This window comes from Marmota flaviventris, unplaced genomic scaffold (genome assembly GCF_047511675.1).
Source record: "Marmota flaviventris isolate mMarFla1 unplaced genomic scaffold, mMarFla1.hap1 Scaffold_54, whole genome shotgun sequence".
Classification (NCBI taxonomy): Eukaryota; Metazoa; Chordata; class Mammalia; order Rodentia; family Sciuridae; genus Marmota; species Marmota flaviventris.
In genome coordinates this window covers 833,005-849,484 of record NW_027288344.1, presented here as the reverse complement: position 1 = coordinate 849,484, position 16,480 = coordinate 833,005, and the positions used below count along the sequence as shown (strand labels likewise).

At 30.8% G+C, this 16,480-nt stretch overlaps 1 pseudogene; it reads left to right on the top strand.

Annotated features, from left to right (window-relative positions):
* Positions 1–16,480, top strand: part of LOC139704336 (ubiquitin carboxyl-terminal hydrolase 31-like) — an 82,687-nt pseudogene that overhangs the window by 8,442 nt on the left and 57,765 nt on the right.

The window sequence follows — 16,480 nt, the reverse complement described above, 5'->3', positions numbered from 1 at the left end:
GTCAAAGTGTTTATTATAAATGTTTCACTTTTATATAAGGCATACATTTTGGACAAAATCTGTTCAATGTTCACTACTGGTATGAGTTTTCAGATGTTCAATGAATTCAAAATTTGAATAAGTTTTCAAAATATTATTTAACTTTTTAGGGTTTCTGGGCACAATGAATTCTCCAAAAATCAGTAGTTTTTAATAATCATATGGTTATGAAATATTTTTTTCCATTTGTATTTTCTCTAACCAGTATGTATCCACAGGTGCTGAGTATTGGTGAATAAATTTTGGAGGCATTGTCACATTGTCAATTTTCACATTTCAAAACTTTGTCTCTTCTATGGTTATTGTGGTGAGGATTAAATGTTGACTCTTTCTTAGAGGAATGGTTTGATGGTATCATTTGTAAATCTTCTCTCCAGTGTGTTTTCTCTGATGTCTAGTAATGTATGATATATAATTGAAAATATTTCTACATTCTCTACATTTATGTCTTCTTTCCAGAATAAATAGCTTAGTGGTGAAAAAGAATTGATTTCTTATTAAAAGCTTTGCTACATTGTTTTCATTAGTAGGGGTTCTTTTCTGTATAAATTCTGTTGTTAATGAGGTTTAGTTTTTCTTTAAAAGTATTATCACTTTATTTATATTTCACATTCACCAGGGTGTCTTCTGCTGTGCTGAATAAAGTTTTATTTTTTATTAAATGTTTTGCCACTTATTCACATTTGTAGGGCTATTCTCCAGTGTGAGTTGTGATGTGGTGAATAAGGCCTGATTTATGGCTAAAAGCTTTGCCACATTCCTTATATTTATAGGGCTTTTCTCCAGTGTGAATTCTGTTGTGGCAAATAAGGGTTGATAATTGAGTAAAAACTTAGTCACATACTTTGCATTTGTGAGGCTTCACTACAGTGTGATTCTGCTGTGCAAATAAGGTGTGACTTTCGAATGAAAGCTTTGAAACATTCTTTACAATTGTAGGGATTCTCTCCAGTGTGAGTTCTTCTGTGGCAAATAAGATCTATTTTTTTGACTGAAAGCTATTCCACATTCTTTACATTTGTAGGGCTTCTCCCCAGCGTGAGTTCTCTGTGGCAAATAAGGTGATTTTCAACTGAAAGCTTTGCCATCTTCTTTATATTTGTAGGCCTACTCTCCGGTGTGAGTTCTCCTGTTGCAAATAAGGTGTGAATTTCTACTGAAAGCTTTGCCACATTCTTTGCATTTGTAGGGCTTCTCTCCAGTGTGAGTTCTGCTGTGGCAAATAAGGTATGATTTTCGACTGAAAGCTTTGTCACATTCTTTGCATTTGTAGGGCTTCTCCCCAGTGTGAGTTCCTCTGTGGCGATTAAGATGTGATTTTTTACTGAAAGCTTTGTCACATTCTTTGCATTTGTAGGGCTTCTCTCCAGTGTGAGTTCTTCTGTGTTGAATAAGGTATGATTTTTGACTGAAAGCTTTGCCACATTCTTTACATTTGTAGGGTTTCTCTCCAGTGTGGGTTCTCCTGTGGTAAATAAGGTCTGTTTTTTGACTGAAAGCTTTGCCACATTCTTTACATTTGTAGGGCTTCTCTCCAGTGTGAATTCTCCTGTGGCAAATAAGGTATGATTTTCGACCAAAAGTTTTGTCACATTCTTTGCATTTGTAGGGCTTCTCCCCAGTGTGCATTCTGCTTGTGGTGAATAAGGTTTGATTTTCGACTGAAAGTTTTGTCACATTCTTTGCATTTGTAGGGCTTCTCCCCAGTGTGCATACTGCTGTGGTGAATAAGGTGTGATTTTTGACTGAAAGCTTTGCCACATTCTTTACATTTGTAGGGCTTCTCTCCAGTGTGAGTTCTGCTGTGGCAAATAAGGTGTGATTTTTCACTGAAAGCTTTGCCACATTCTTTACATTTGTAGGGTTTCTCTCCAGTGTGAGTTCTGCTGTGGTGAATAAGGTGTGATTTTTGACTGAAAGCTTTGACACATTCTTTACATTTGTAGGGCTTCTCTCCAGTGTGAGTTCTACTGTGGCAAATAAGGTGTGATTTTTTAATGAAAGCTTTGACACATTCTTTACATTTGTAGGGTTTCTCTCCAGTGTGAGTTCTGCTGTGGTAAATAATGTCTGTTTTTTGACTGAAAGCTTTGCCACATTCTTTACATTGGTAGGGCTTCTCTCCAGTGTGGGTTCTTCGGTGGTAAGTAAGACCTATTTTTTTACAAAAATCTTTGTCACATTGTTTATATTTGTAGGGCTTCTCTCCAGTATAAATTCTCTGGTGATGAACAAGCTCTGAATTTTTATATGATTTCTGGTGTTCACTCTCACTTGTAGTTTTCCATATTTTCTTTTGATGTAAATAGTCAAGATTACAACTTCTATATTTTACACTTATCACTTTATGAAATATATGTTTTATAACCTTTTCTGGTGAATATTCTTGGGTGTCTTGAGAAGCCATGACTGAAATAAACAAAAATTTTAAAAAAAACAATACCTACTAGAGTGGGATAAATATACTTTGCATACATAATGTGAAATTAAGGTAAAATAAGTACATCAGGAGTGTAGCAGATTAGTATGTTCAAAGTCATCATGAATTAAAAAATATATCATTTCAATAAAAATGTACAAACACAATTAACTTGAGAATATTACCCAAATTCTTTTAGAGACCACAGTATCCAAGAGGAGTACATCATTAAGAAGAGTAATATAACAAAGAGAAGTAAAGTATGCTATTTTTATCATCCACAGCCTTTTGTCCTCCATAAGATAGCATTACATATTTAGGAAATATCTAGCAGCTATCTTCACTCTCAGTAGAATAAGAGAAATGTAAAATGTATACAAACATTTGTGGCTTTTTCAAAGAGTGTCCAAAACCTGGTTTTTGTCTACCATGACATAGAAATGTGAAAATAACTAGTAAATTTTGAGTGATAATACCACAAATAGTCAATAAGAGTAAAGAGGCTATGGACTCTTAAAACCAAATATGAACAAATTTTACTAAGAAATATACACATATATGTCTATAAAATTTTCCATAAAAACATTTTAAAAGACTATAAAAATGTTGCATAGTCTATGCCATAATACTTGGCTGAAGTCAACACTTGACAATCAAGTGTAATAAATTGATTTTCATATTTGTAAATTCATGTGATATGACAATTTCTTTCATTGACAAATACAACTTTGTTTATTTACTAAATATATCATGGTATTTTATACTATATATAAAAGATAATATGACTAAACAGAATGAATTAACACAATCATTATTTCATATAATTATCAGTTTTGTTCTTACAAGGTATTGTATTCCTTCAACTAGTATTTATGAAGAACATAATACACTCACCATTTGATAAAACAAAACTCTTGACCCTCTTTATGATCAATAAAACAAAACTATGGAAACTTTGACTATAATATCAACCCTACACAAAACACAGTATCTGGTGAGCACAATTTTACTCACTAAATTACTGACTTCTACATGTGAATCAAGTGCTCCTGCAACTTAATCTCTGCCTGCCACATTTGACTTAATGCAAAGTCCTACATGTATTTCTTAAAACACTTTATGAGACAAAATATTTTCATTACTAACTAATAATAGTATATAAGTACAATATTTTTACTCATTTGATCATTGATGGGCACATACATTGAGTGCCTACTTTTAATACTGAGAACAATGTTTGCACTAAACACAAAAGCAGAGGTATCTCTTCAATTTTCTGATTTAATTGTTCATAGATACATATTTAGTACTGGCATTTCTGGATCTTTACATCATCAAACTTTTAATTTTTCATGTGTGGTGCTTGAAAAAATTCTATATCACTGAACTATAAGCCTTTTTAAAATTGTTTGAGTCATGCTGTTTCTAAATTTCTGTGACTTCCCTCAAACATGAAGTACTTTTGCATGGCCTCCCAATTAGCAAATATTACAAGGATTCAGCACTGTTCTTGTGTATTTTTATTTTTTTTAAAGTTTTTATACTTTTTTTCCCAAAATTGACTATATAATCTACTGTTGGCTCCTTTAATGAACAAATAAAAAACAGTACAGCAAATATAAACAAAGATTAGAATGGCTTAATCCAAGTAACAAAAGAAGAAGAAAAAAAACATTAAGAACTGAACATTAGGGTACTGACCATTATGAATTACTCAAAGAACACTAAATAACTATTTAAAGAAAGTTTAGAGAGTAAAATTGAGACCAAATAGTAATATAATTGGGCACAAATTGTGTATGTTTATAATTTTTAAGAATAAATGACATGGGGATTCCTAGTGTGCAAAGCTGAAATGTTACCAATATGGGAGAGGCTTATCAAGCAGGACCAATGTTAAGACAAGTCTAAGCAACTTGTGAAATACTGGAAAAATTCAAAACTTATAGGATATATAAAGGGAATATATATATATATATATATATATATATATATATATATATATATATATATATATATGTGTGTGTGTGTGTGTGTGTGTGTGTGTGTGTGTGAAAAGAATCCAAGCATACCACAATAAAAAACAATGATCCAGAAATTAAATCATTAATCAAAATAGAAAATAATAAGAAATATAGAAAACAACTTACAAAATAGAAGTATAATGAGCTATTCACTTCAAAATATTTATGATTATTAAAGCATTGTTGCAAGTCACAATACAAAAGAAAAAAATTGACTAACAGAATTGAATCTAAAAACAACAACAAAAACAAAAAAACAAAACAAAACAAAACAAAACTGCCAATTCAGTTCCAGCAGAGAGCATGGAAAGAAACCAAACGTAATCTGCTCCTAGAAGCCTTATTTGTTTAAAGATGGATAATGCCCCTGCCTTTACATCTCATCCTTTTGCACAATATTTAGTCAATGAGATATAGTTTTAAATAATGAAATTTCTCATAATCCTTTTGGACGAGCTATGGTTGAATGAGCAAATTGTATCCTAATACTTGCCTTTTAAAACAGAGACAAACAAAGATCTAGCCTCTCTCATATTAATATGTATTAAATATTGTTTTATTTACAGTTAAGGTGCTCAATATACAACATAAAGTTAATAATCAAAATTGGTCATGTGCATTCAATGGACATTTTATTCTCAAACAGCCATTACAAAAAAAAAAAAAAAATGTAATATATAAGATTCCACCTGACCAGCATGACAAGATCCTATGCCTTTGATCATGTGGGGAAAAGCATGAACTGCTATACTTATGCCAACATGTCCTGTTTGACTCTAGCTTGATGTATAAAATATAGGAATGTTGAATGTACATCAGAGACTTCACAAGCTGATTCAAAAGTTTCATTTAACCCTGGAAGATAAGAGTCCCTTCAAAGAAGAGAATAATCATTCTCCTCAGATGAGGAGCAACATTAAAAGATGAACACAAGACACTATAATTCCACTTACTTGGAGGGATATAAAACCATTAACAGCCTTAGCTCAAAAGGTGTTGGCTCAAATAGGTTAGAATGTACTCCGGATAACTTAGTTACTGCTTTGATTGCTAAACTCACACAAAACTCTGTAAATGTTTTGGTCTCAATAACAATGTTACTCATTTTTTGTACATAAGCTGTGGGAAATTCAGTACTGTCAGATCCTGGACTTCTACAACCCATTAAAATATCTTGACTCACTTGAATGAAATTGTTACTTGCAAAAATTTCTCACGGAATTCATTCTTTTCTTAGCAGAATAACTGTGTCCTTACCATCCACATAGTATTTAATAGGTCACCATCCTATGCAATTTATTTATAAAAGATCTATACTTCTTGATAAAAACTGTGATAATTCAGTAAACCTTCACACTAAGGCAGAATTTGATGCTTTGACATTCTCCTTAGAGGGTTTTCCTGGACTAGGTCTACGGGCTTACAAAACTATTATGAAACTCACCTATCCTATCATAAAAAGTATTAGCCATGCCTCCATGGCCATTAATATGCTTAATAAAGAATAAAAACAACATTGTCAAGCCATACTTGACATTCATGCTGCAATTGATTGTCTGGTATTGCTACATCATAATGGATATCAGAAGTTTAATAACATGTGTTCCTTCAATTTAAGTGATAATAGTAATTTTATTTCAAAAGAGTTAGATTACCTTAAAGATATCATTAATAAGGTCCAACATGATGATTGATGTTTAGCCTTGTTAGATTGGATAATTTCATGTTTAATCAATTTGATCTGGGTCAAAAAATATTCATAGGTGGATGTTTACTGATGTTGGCACTTGCTGTTTTCAATGGCTGCCTTATTTTTTGCCCCCACGAGCATTAAGAAGATAAGTAATATTATTTATTCAAAAGGCCTTAAAAAAGGAGGGGAGGCTGTAGGTATTCTGACTTTGGAAATAGGCAGGAAAGGGTAGGGGTGATGATAACTGGAACCCTGAGTTCCACAATAGTAATGCCTGGCAGTTTCTCCTTGAAGCTATTAAGACAACTCTACAGGTGCACTATCTAGTTTCTGTGGTAATGTCCTTAGGGAGAAGGGGCTCTATGTTTGTAGTAACTGTACCTTATCTTCATTAGCTAGCACTTGGGGTTAAAATAACACTAGGTTATAATGTAGTCATGGTAACAGAAGCTATGTAATTTTGGGGTATACTATGTGCAGCCATGAAGAGGAGTGGCAAGTTTTTTTCTTTGTTCCTTTTCACTGTGAGTGTGTCTCTCTCTTCTGTTTGCTTCTTTACAGGTTTCCTCACAAGATTTGTAACAGATCATGATGGCCCTCAGCACAAAAGGTAAGTTTTGGTGGTTAATCTGAATAAACTGGGACATCACTAAAGAAGAAAACAGAGGACTACAAAAAATTTGAAAATTTAATAAATGTAGGGCAGTATGTGTTCAAGGATTACAATCAAAAGAAATAAAGCTAAGCATCTAAAAATTTTTTCTGCTGAATAACTACTCTGCCAACATTTTTTAGTTTGGTTTTCTCCATTTGAACGTCTCAGCTGTGTCCCCTGTTATGTGTAGACTACAATAGTTACATCACTAAATTATGCTAAGTACTACTTATCTAAAGTGGAGAATGTACAACACACCAAGAAAGAGAGAGATTAAAGAGTAAAATAATATAAAGAGTACAATATCTGTACTAAAAATGTCCTTTTTATTTGAAACACAAATCTGAAACTCATAGAGAAGTTCCCAGAAGATACAACAGAAGTAAATTAAATAATAATTATTAATTAAAAATTTTAAAGGGAAATTAAACTTACCAAGGAAGGCAAAGTTTCTATAGTTCTCTAACATCACATCTTTATATAAGTTTTTCTGAGCAGGCTGAAGGCATCCCCACTCTTCTTCAGTAAAATCAATGGCTATATCCCTGAATTTTAACAGGTCCTGAAATAAGAAAACATAAATAAATAACACATTGACCACATGAACATTTGCACAGTCTGTAAGGTAATTGAAGTTAAAATGAGAGGTAATATACTATCATGTAGGTGGTGTTTTGGAACACAATGATACTATTATCTACTTCTGCAGATAAACTGATTTAAGTTCAAAAAAAGTATATATACTCTGCATTTATGAAACACAATATAAAACTCAGGCATTACCACAAAATATATATTTTGTAATTTTTTATATTATAATCTATATTACACACATTGTTCAGATGAGAAAATAATGGTAATTAAGAAAGGGAATGATCAAATTTTAATGCACAACCACTAATCAGAGATTTAATAAAGTGTAGAATCTCATTTCTTATTTCTCTGATGGATCTGGCTATTCTGAATATGTATTGAAATCTCTAGTAATTCCAATACCAATGACATAAGAGAAATTTTGAAACATAACAAGGTAGACAGACCACTTAATGGAAATATTTAACAATGAATTTAATTTCAAACATTTTATGGTATTTAGTATGTTATTAATATAAAAAATAGCAAAAACAATCCTGTTTGGATTTTCCTTTTTATAATTTTAACAATTTATAACATACAAAATAATAAATACATATATATAAAAACTTTGATTGATGTATATATTGTATGATGTTTATAATAAAATATACATGTAGCTTTACAAACAAATATAATTTTTTTTTATTTTAATGGTTCTTTCTAGTTCTACCTGATAGTAAAATCAATTTTTATGGCATTATGCAAGCATGGGATACATCTTATACTAATTAAAATCCTGTTCTTTTTGGTGGCTATCATGGTAGGCTGAGTATATGTTAGAGGATAGAAATATTAAAGACATATATGTCTTTAATATTTCTATCCCTTTCCCTTTTGTTTATTTATTTATTGTTTACCATTGTGCAATCTACTGATCTTTTTTTCTTACCCTTCCCCACTTTATGAGCTTTAGATTTCACATATCAGCAAAAACTTTCAACCTTTGGTTTTAAAGAAATGGTTTGTTTTACTTAGCATAAAATCTCCAGATTCATCCATTTACTGACAAATGTCATAAAAGCATTCTTCTTTATGACTGATTCATAGTTTATTGTGTACATAAGCAACAATTTTTTATCCTGTCATCACTGAATGGACCCATTCATCATTGAATGGTTGTATTTATAGCTTAGCTATTGTGAATTGTGCTGCTATAATCATTAATGTGGCTGTGTCAATGTGAGTATGCTGATTTTATATTATTTGGGTATACACTGCAAAGTCGAAAAACTGGGTAAAATTGTGGTTCCATTTCATTAACAATATCTATACAGGATATTATATTTTACTTAGACCTCCATAGAGCTGGAAAAAAAATGGAATTCATCTAAACCTGAGGTTGAAATAAAACATACAGAAAAAAACTTAGTAAGCCATAAAATGACTAGAATTTATTATCAAATCATCCATTCCAATGAAAAGTAAATTTTATAAACTAAAAGTAAAGAAAATCTTAAGCAAATGAGCAAAATTAGAAGCTATTAAAGATGAACATAGCACAGAGAGAGTTACCAATATCAATGTTGGTGCTTTTAAAAAGCAAATGAGCCCGGTCTAGTGATGGACAACTTTAGTTCCAGTGACTGAGGAGGATAAAAAAAAGGATCATAAATTCTAAGACAATATTATATACAATATATATAGTATTGAACAACTTAGTGAGCATTTAGCAACTAAGCAAGACTCTGTCTCTAAATAAAATATAAAAAAAAGGACTGAGGATGTGGCTTCATGGTTAAGCACCCCTGAGTTCAATCTTCAGTACAAAAAAAAAAAAAAAAAAAAAAAAAAGCAGATACAACTTAAAAAGCACAAGCAAATTTGAAAATTCAACAAAGAAAAAATATCTCAAATATACAGTATATAATTTCAAATATATGCATATATAATAAATTCTCACTTGATGGAAATACACTCAGGAAAATTTATCCTAAGAATCTTTTGCAATTTTCCAATTCTCTGAGTGTAATGACAAGAATCTAGATGATATAGACAAGTACATGGCTAAAACTTTTGATATATCCACTGTTGTACATAAAGTCTACTGCTGACCGAACTACCATGATGCCACATGATTGATGTTATGAATTTAAATCAATCAGGGTAAACCTCATAATAAAATAAATGGTGGAACTTCAGAAAACAACAACAAAACTCTTAATAAGTCTCTTGTTACTTAGGCAGTTATACATAATGAAGATTACTGTGCATAGAAGAGAAAAAATGGCATTCATTTCAAGGAAAGATGCTAGGATATTGGGAAAACAGTGTGATAATAAAATGCTATTTTATCCCTTAACTCAGAAATTATAACAACATATTTTGACACATTAAATGCTGAATATAAGTTATTAATAAATAATACTGAAATATGTAAGAAAGTACAAAGCTCAGGGTTTCATACAAAAGATAGGGTGCATATGGTGGTGCACACCTGAAATATCTTCTATTCTGGAGGCTAAGACATGAAATTGAAAACTTATGGCCAACTGAAGAAATTGAGCAAACCCCATCTGGAAATAAAATTTAAAATAGAACTGAGAATATGCTCAGCAATAGGACACTTTGGTTGAATCCCTAATATCACAAAAGAAAAAAAATAGTTTATTTGTTTTCAAAATTATACAATATAACAGTTTTAAACTTATGAATTACAAAATATTAATACAAAAAAAATCTATTCATCAAATTATTACGTTAAAGGTGCAAAAGTGACAAGGTAAAAAAAAATAATTTCCTCACATATAATCGAATGCTTATAAGAAGAAAAAATAAAACATATTGCAAAAGAAAAACAGAATAAATTCTTGAAGAGCCACTTTAAAAGGGATGTATCTAAGTGTTAAATAATGATAAAAACTCAAAATCATATCATATAGATGAATTAAATAGTATTGATGAAAATGTGGAATAAATACATTCACAAAAGAGGAAAATAATAATTTAAACTTTTATTATCCATTTGTAGAAACTATTTTGTAATGAAATGTATATGATACACTCACACAAGAAACAGAGACTAAAATTAAACCAACTGTAAATGAGAATACAGCCATATTCCTCCAGAGTTGGAACCAAGGTGCATGGTTAAAGAGAAAGAAATAATTATTAAATTTTATAAAAAGTAAATTCTAGGAGCTAGAATTTTTTTGATGTATTATATCCAGTTTGACAAATACTATAAAATACAATGTATGTTTTTTGCCGATGTCACATGAATATTGCATTTCATGAAAGTATAGTTATAAAAGGAATATGCAGTATTTGAGAAAATAAAAATACAGAAAATCACATAAAAGACTCAAATATTTAACATTTTTACAAAAGATAAAATTATTATAAAAGTGACCATTTTCCCAAGTTAATCTATAATAATAACTGGTCAAACTATTTCCATGCTTTACTTTTTGTTAAAGAAGAAATCAAAGCAAAAACTTCTAAGATTTTCCTGGAAATTTAAATGTATATAAAATATGCCTTATTACTGGAACAAAATGCCAAAATCCAGTGTTAATATGAACAGAGGAAGATTGATTAGGGTTTGAAATATATTATTTAACTCTAACAGAAAGTGTATGGTGTGTGTGTGTGTGTGTGTGTGTGTGTGTGTGTGTATGTTTTTTCTCCAGATCCAAAGATTTGAGTCTATTATTTAAATTGATTAATGGTATATTTCTAATTTTATGACATGGCCATAGACCCAACGGCCTTAAGAGAATGGGCTTGAAATCAAGATGAACTGTTTTGCTATGCATGATGTCATATACCTGTAATTAGGGTATTTGAAATTTTGCTTTTTTAAAAATACTATTAAAGCACAAGAAATAGAAACAAGAGTCATTAAATGGGATGAATTCAAACTTAAAACATTCTTCTCTGCAAAAGAAACAATCAGTGAGGCAAAAAGTGATACCAGAGAGTGGGAGCAAATTTTTACCACATGCACATCAGATAGAACACTAAATTCCAGAATATATAAAGAACTTAAAAAACTTAATACCAAAAAAACAAGTTTCCCAATCACTAAATGAAATGGGCTAAGGAACTAAAATAAGTAATCAATCAATCAAAAAAAATCCAACATCTCTAGCAATTAAAGAATTGCAAATCAAAACTACTCTAAAATTTAATCTCACTCCAATCAGAATGACAGTTATTAAAATACAAGCAAAAATATATTTTGGTGAGGATGTGGAGAAAAGGGCCCACTGTTACACTGTTGGTAGGTCTCTAAATTGGTGACACCAACCTGGAAAAGAATAAGGAGATTCCTTAGAAAACTTGGAAAGGAACCATCATTGACCCAGCTGTCCCACTCCTCAGTTTAGACCAACAAGAGCTAAAAACAGTATAATACAGTGGCTTATCCACATCAATGTTCATAGAAAAACAATTCACAATAGGCAAACTATAGAACCAATCTATATGCTATTCAATAGATGAATGGATAAAGAAAATATGGTTTATATACACAGTGAAATATTACTGAGCATTAAAATAGAATAAAATTATGGAATTGGGAAGTAAATGGATGAAGTTGGAGAATATCATGTTAAGGCAAGTAAACCAATCCACTAAACCAAAGACCTAATGTTTACTTTTCTAAGTGGATGCTGATCCAAAATGAGGGAAGTGTGAGGTAGCATGGAAGAACTGAAGAAACTTTGAATAAGACAAAGGGGAGGGAGGTGATGGGAGAAGGTATAGAGGTAAGTAAGATAGTGGAATGAGATGGAAATTTTTTGTACACAAAGTAGAGGTACACGGGTTTTGTAACTATAATTTCGGTATAAGAGAAATAAAATTTTGTGCTCCACTTGTGTACTATGAAGTTAAATGCATTCTGCTCTAATAGCAAGTTAGAACAAATTAATAAATTAAGTGATTTTTAAAAATTCAGGAGAGAGACTTGCCTTCCCCTAGACCTATATATAAACATATATTCTATATGTAATATGCACATTTTAATGTATATAATTTATAAACATTTTTTCATATTTTTATCATTTTTTTTTAAAATAAGTAACAACAGAAGCATTACAATTCTTATTCCATGTATAGAGCACAATTTTTCATATCCCTGGTTGTATATAAAGTATGGTAATACCAATTTGTGTCTTCATACATGTACATTTGATAATGAACTCTATTACATTTCACCATCCTTGTTAATTCCCTGCCCCCTTTCTTTTCTTCCCATCTCTCTGCTCTATCTAAAATTCATCCATTTCTCTCATTCTCTCCCTCCCTACCCCATTATGAGTCAGCCTCTTTATATCAGACAAAACATTTGGCATTTTTTGGAATTGGCTAGCATCACTTAACTTTATATTCTCCAATGCTATCCATTTACCTACAAATGCTAGATATGATTGTGAACCTAGAAAACTCAAAAAGCTCCACCAGAAGACATCTAGAACTAGTAAATAAATTTAGCAATGTAGCAGGATATAAAATCAACACCCATAAATGAAAGGCATTTCTGTATATTAGTGAAAAATCTTCTGAGAAAGAAATGAAGATAACTACCCCATTTAGAATAACTTCAAAAAAATAAGATACTTGGGAAGCAACTTAATGAAAAAGGTGAAAGATCTAAACAAGAAAAACTACAGAACCTTGGAAAATGGAAAGATCTACCTTGATCATGAATAGGCAAAAATAATATTACCAAAATGGCCATACTACCAAAAGCACTATACAGATTTACTGCAATTCTGATCAAAATCCCAATGGCATTCCTCATAGAAATAGAAAAAGCAACCATGAAATTTATCTCAAAAAAATAAGTGACCAAGAATAGCTAAAGCAATCCTTAGCAGGAAGAGTGAAGCAGGTGACATCACTATACCAGACCTTAAACTAGACTACAGAGCAATGGTAACAAAAAAGCATGGCATTGGCAAAAAAAAAAAAAAAAAAAAAACAGACTGGAAGATGAATGGTACAGAATAGAGGACACAAAGACTAACCCACAAAATTACAATTATGATATATTAGACAAAGATGCAAAAAATATGCACTGGAGAAAAGATAGCCTCTTCAACAAACCACTATCTCTAACCATGCACAAAACTCAACTCAAAGTGTATCAAGAACCTAGGAAATAAACCATAGACTCTGCATCTAATAGAATAAAATGCAGGCTCTAATCTTCATCATGTGGGATTAGTCCCCAATTTCCTTAATGACAAACATATAGCACAAGAATTAAAACAAATGTTCAATAAATGGGATGGAAACAAACTAAAAAGATTATTCTCAGCAAAAGAAACAATCTGTGAGGTGAAGAGAGAGCCTACATCCTAGAATGAATTTTTTACCCTTCACACATCAGATAGAGCACTAATCACTAGGGTACATAAAGAACTCAAAAAGCTAAGCAAATAATAATAATAATAATAATAATAATAATAATAATAATAACAACAACAACAACCACCATCACCACCACCACCACCACCACCACCACCACCCAATCAAGAAATGTTCCAACAATCTTAACAAAGTATTCTTAGAACAGAATATACAATCAATCAACATTTTTTCTATATATTTGATTGGTTATGGTGCTCCCTCTACAGGGCCAAGCATAGTACTGGTGCAGTTTCTAAGGAAGGGAGACATGAGCAAGAAGTGTTATCAACTCTCCTTTATAAATTATCAAATACAATTTTCTATGTCATTTTCTAAACATTGCTGGACATGGGGAATATAGGCTTGAATCAGAGAACATTTTTATTAGAAACACAGTGTAAAAGAAAGAGAAAAAACAAAAACAAAATTATTTGAACCACATTGAACCATAAGAGAAATGGAACCTGGAATTCAGAAAAGAAAGATTCAAACTTTTGTACTTGGGAATGTGGATGACATGGATGCCTAAAGTGAAAAGGTTATTACAAACTTTTGAAAGAAAATTCATGTGAGTAGCATATAATGGTTAACCAATTAGAATCTGCACAATGTTTTCCAGGGGCTTTGTCAGCTGTGCACTATAGTGTAACATACAGGTATTCATGGCCTCCATGAAGAGCATTATTCATCTGTGCCTCTAAAATTATTCCCACAGTACAGATGAAAAAAATATGGGTATCTGGATAGTAAATGGCAAGTCAACAGCCCACAGAAAACTACCCAGAGACAGAACTGTATAAAATTTCTTCAAAGACCATCAAGGTATTGTTAGCTCCTGACACAGGAATGTCAGTCTGGGGAAATATTATTTTCTCTCCATTTTGAAGAGAGTGCATTGAGCATACATTTCAGGGGAAACATAAATACTTTTTTTTCTTTCATGTTAAGAAACTCTTCAGAAATAGAGCTTACAAGAAAGATTTCTTAGAGGGGTAAATGCCTGGAGATTACAAAAACAACAACAACAACAACAACAACAACAACAAAATATCAGTGGCCCTGAGTGACTCAGTAAGGAAATAAATCTAAAAGGATTATTAGAAACTGAAAAGCAAAAAATACCTATTTCTAAAAATAAATATATTCATTAGTTTCTATCTCCACAACATATCATTAAGTAAACAACAAATTATGTATGAATATTTCTAGGATTGGCCAAATTTTATTCCATATGATTTTATATTAAACCCTCAAATCCAGATAATAGAATTCATGATTCACTGCCAAAATATTACAGAAAAAAAATTTAAGGACTGGATGTTTAGTAAATATGTCATTTAACAATTTTATTACCATATGATTTTAAACAAATTTATTCATTTTACTGCAGCTATAGTGTAGAGAAATTTCTTAATTAGTTTTCCTGTACTAATTAACAAAGATAAGCCCTATAATCCACTTTAAATTACCTACCCTTACAATCATACAAGAAACCTATAATAAATGATGAGGAAAAAAAGGCAATTTTAAAAAATAATTTAAACCTTTTTCTTGAAATCAATCTCTAGCTGCATTTTTGGATCCTTTTCTTATCTTTTAAGCCAAAAAGATATAAAGGACAGAAGTTTGAACTGCAAATTTATACATGAGATATGTTTATTAACTATAAAAATTCAAAATCTTTATAAATTTAAGAAATACACAATAAAAACCTATCATGGGAAAAATTAAGTAATGTTGATGAACATTTAAAACAAATGAATAACAATTAACTCGAAAGGAGTTTAAATTAGTATCTATTTGTGGAAACTATTTTGCTATTGAACATATATGATACTCCCCATCACAGAGACTTACTGAAATTAGAGCATATGTGATCATGAGAACATAAAAGTACTCAATGGTACTCACCCAAACACTTGAAGCCCAAGGGCATGGCTCAATACAATATACTTCTTGGAAGGGATAAATAATAATCTGTAGGAAAAATGGTCACTAGGACCAGTCACATTTCATAATATATCCAGTTTTAAAAAGAGCATAAAACACTATGTATAAATTTTACATAGGTGCCTTATGCAAGTAGTATTTAACATGTGTACATTTTTAACTTATGAGAAAATAAAAGTCACAAAAAGCACATAAAAGACTGAATTATACATCCCATGTATAGAAGATAAAACTCATCATTACAAAGGTGATAATTTTCCCACAAATTAACCCACAATATATCTTACCAAAATTGCTATGTACAAATATGAATATATCACAGTGAAGTCTACTTTTATTTGTATTCTATGAAGCAATAATAAAAAAAAGAAACTATAAATAAATATACGATAGAAGAATGTAGGAGAATAGGGAAAGGGGAACTACTGGATACTGAAGGGGAGCAAATTATATTTCATTTTTTATGGTTATGTCAAAATAAACTTGACTATTAAATACAACAATAATGCAATAATAATTTAAAAAATCAACAAGATTTACTTTAAATGAAGTAAGAAACCAAAGCATGAATTTTTAAAATTCATCTACAAAGTTATATGAAACTTTAGCCAAAAACTTTTTCAATTATAAGAGAAAAAAAAAAGAACTTATCATGACCTACTATTCATATTTATTGTGAAATTATAATATTACAATAATCATCAAAG